Source organism: Gossypium arboreum, chromosome 8 (assembly GCF_025698485.1).
Source record: "Gossypium arboreum isolate Shixiya-1 chromosome 8, ASM2569848v2, whole genome shotgun sequence".
Taxonomy (NCBI): Eukaryota; Viridiplantae; Streptophyta; class Magnoliopsida; order Malvales; family Malvaceae; genus Gossypium; species Gossypium arboreum.
The window spans coordinates 44,484,203-44,487,788 of record NC_069077.1 but is presented as its reverse complement, the minus strand read 5'-3'; the positions used below and the strand labels follow the sequence as shown (position 1 = coordinate 44,487,788).

The window sequence follows — 3,586 nt, the reverse complement described above, 5'->3', positions numbered from 1 at the left end:
TCTATCCAGCATCAAGTCCAAGAACGACAAAGGAAAGTGATCTTTCCTAGTCACTTTGTTCAGCTTCTGGTAATCAATGCAAATCCTCCATCCTGTAACTATTCTAGTTGGTATCAACTCATTATTCTCGTTCTCTATGATTGTGATACCTCCCTTCTTTGGCACGCACTAGACCGGACTTACCCACGAACTGTCTGAGATGGGATGAATGATACCCGCATCTAACTACTTGATAATCTCATTTTTCATTACGTCCTTCATGATGGGGTTCAGTCTTCGTTGTCCGTCACTCATCCCTTTTTCACCATCTTCTAGGATAATCTTGTGCCTGCATACAGATGGACTAATACCGCGGATATCGGCTATGGTTTATCCGACAGCCTTCTTGAATTGTTTCAACAGCAAGATGAGTTTCTCTTCTTGCTAAGTAGTTAATTCTGCTGAAACAATCACAGGCAGAGTAGAAGAGTTACCTAAATAAACATATTTCAAATGTGAGGGAAGTACCTTCAGTTCTAATTTAGGTGGGTCCTCAATTGATGCTTTTAGTTGGGCATAATCCTTTTTCTCTAACTCCAAAGATTCAAAGCGGGATTGTGGATTAAATCCCCTTTGATTAGCTTCTAACAAAGCTAAGTATTCATCCTTCTCTTCATCATTTGGAGGATCTGATGTCAAAATTTGTTCCAACAAATCCTCAACATAGTTGAGCTCTTTTTCCACTATTAAATTCTCTAAATCGAATACTGTAGAACAATCATCAATTGTGTCAGGAAATCACATAGACTTAAAAACGTTAAATGTTACCAGATCATCCTAAACACACATAGTAAGCTCGCCCTTCTGCACATCAATAAGGGTCCTTTCAGTTGCTAAAAATGGTCTTCCTAGGATAATCGACACTTCTTTGTCTGCTTCAAAGTCTAGGATAACAAAATCAGCAGGGAAGATAAATTTATTTACTTATACCAATATGTCCTCAATTTTTCCTTCTGGATGTGTTAAAGATCGATCTGCTAGTTGAAGTTTAACCGTAGTAGGTCTAACTTCACCTATCCCCAACTTTCAAAATATTGACATAGGCATCAAGTTTATACTTGCACCCAAGTCACATAGTGTCTTACCACAATACATTGCTCCAATGTTGCAAGGTATGGTAAAACATCCAGGATCCTTCAATTTTGGGGGTAATTTGTCTTGAAGATATGCATTGCATTCTTTTGCTAGAGCTACCGTCTCAAATTCTCCAAGTCTTTATTTTTTGAATAGGATATCCTTCATGAATTTAATGTATTTCGGCATTTGTTCAAGTGCTTCAACCAACGGGATGTTGATGTGAAGTTGCTTGAGTACGTCTAGGAATTTCTTGAATTGAATTTCCTGCTTCTGCTTCTGAAGTCTTTGAGGGTAGGGTGGTGGAGGTTTCCTTACTGAAACTGGTTGATTCATTTTTTGCGGCAATTCTGCATCTAACAGAGTTGTTAGTTGATCAGAATTAGCTGGTTCTGGAATTAGCTCGTCGGGTTTTGCAGATTCTAGAATTTTAACACTCGGTTGAACTTCCTCTGAGTCTTGAGCATCAGCTGGCTCCTTTTCAGCTTCAATAGTATTGGGCTCTACTGTCTTTCTGCTTTTCAGTGTTAACGCTTTGCAATGTTCCTTCCCCAGATTTCTTAGATTCTTCGTATCACTAGGTAAAGCACCTTATGGTTGGTTCCTAAGTTCAGTTGCAAGCTGGCCCATTTGGTTTTCCAGATTCTTCAATGTAGCTGCTTGGCTTTGAATTAAGGCATCATTCTTTGCCATGTATGCCTTCAGCATATTCTCCAAGATATTGATGGTTCAGCTTGAACTAGGTTCTGAACTTGTTGGGAAAAACTAGGTGGCTGAGTCAGTCTAGATTGGGCATAGTTGTTACTGGTTCCAGCCCCTTGGTTACTCTAGGAAAAATTCGGGTGGTTTCGCCACGATGGGTTATAGAAGTTGGATTGCAGTCCTTGCCTTCCACGATTTTGGTTCTGGTTACCCATGTAATATATGGATTCGGTGTTTGATGAACATTCTTCGAACAAATGTCCTTCCCCACAATAAACATAGGCTATACTTTCAAATTGGTGAGGTGGTTGGGCTGCAAAACTGTTAGACCCATTAGTGGTAAGATTCTTAAGCATTGAGGATATTGTAGATACCTGAGATGCAAGTGAAGTGAGAGTGTCGACTTCATGTATTCCAACGACTCGTCTTCTTGACGCAGCTCGATTGGTTGGCCATTGATAATTGTTACTGGCGATCCTCTCAATGATTTCGTAAGCCTCATTATAAGACTTAGAAAGGAAAGCACCGTTAGCAAAAGCGTCCACTAGCATTGAGACTATTATAAAATGTCTCAAGTTGGATTCAATGTGGGATTCCGTGATGAGGGCATTTCTGTAACAGTTCTTTGTATCATTCCCATGCCTCATACAAGGACTCATTATCCATTTGTTGGAAGGCAGTGATCTCGTTCCTCAACTTATCATTCTTGCTAAGTGAGAAATACTTCATGAGAAATCTTTCAGCTAACTCTTGCCATGTAGAAATTGAGTTTAGTGGCAATGAATTCAACCAGGCTCGGGCTCTGTCCCTTAGCGAATATGGGAGCAGCTTCAATCGTAATGCATCTTCAGGTACTCCAGCTAATTTGAAAGAGTCACTCACCTCAATAAATAGTCTTAGGTGAAGATGAGGATCTTCAGTAGGCATTCCACTTGTAACGCCCCCGTACCCGAGACCATCACCGGAGTCAAGCATGAAGTGTTACTAAACTTAATTCATCAATTAAACAACTTAAACAACTTATTACCAACCATGCATGACAACTAAGCATATGCACATCACCAATATCAAACATAACATAAATAGTTAGATTTATAAGTCAGAATCATTAGCTCACTAAAGTCCAATATATTTGGCCAAATAATACTAACACATGTTATAAAATTAGGTCCCTATACATGCCACTCACTTGATAAATCTAGCATATGTGTTTATCTTGTCAAGGTGTTGGCTTGATAGTGTGATCTTTGCCTCAACGGTTTCCAACCCTAAGCTAACGACAACACTAAAAGAAATGGAAAGGAGAGGGGTAAGCTTTATGCTTAGTAAGTGACATGAAATAATAATAAGCAATTTACTAACATGCTTCCCACAATAAAACTAACTCATTTGTACATTTACACATGTTCGGTTAAGTTTTTTCTTGAGTAATAGTCGCTAAATCATTTATATTTAGAGTTACGGAACTCCAAATTAAGATCCGTAAATTTTCCCAAAAACTAGACTCATATATATTTAGTGGTACCAAAAATTGCGTAAGTTGAATTAAATTTCAAATAAAATATGTAATTAAAGTTTATTGAGTCTATTTTCACATAAAAGAAACAGGGGAAGCAAAAGAATTCCATATTATGTGATATTTGAATTCTTGTGAGACAGTGTTTGAATGAATTCGAGATCCTCTATTTTGACTTGGAAAAATTGTTAAAAATTATAGAAAAATAATTTTGGGATATAATTTATATGCCTAGAATCTTGGATGAGTCTACTT

At 37.9% G+C, this 3,586-nt stretch overlaps 1 non-coding gene across 1 annotated transcript; it reads left to right on the top strand.

The window, feature by feature from the left end:
• The first annotated feature begins 2,407 nt into the window (after positions 1-2,407).
• Positions 2,408-2,514, top strand: LOC128280044 (small nucleolar RNA R71). Its single transcript, XR_008270226.1, has one exon. It is a non-coding gene; the product is annotated as a small nucleolar RNA R71 (small nucleolar RNA).
• The last annotated feature ends 1,072 nt before the right edge of the window (positions 2,515-3,586 follow it).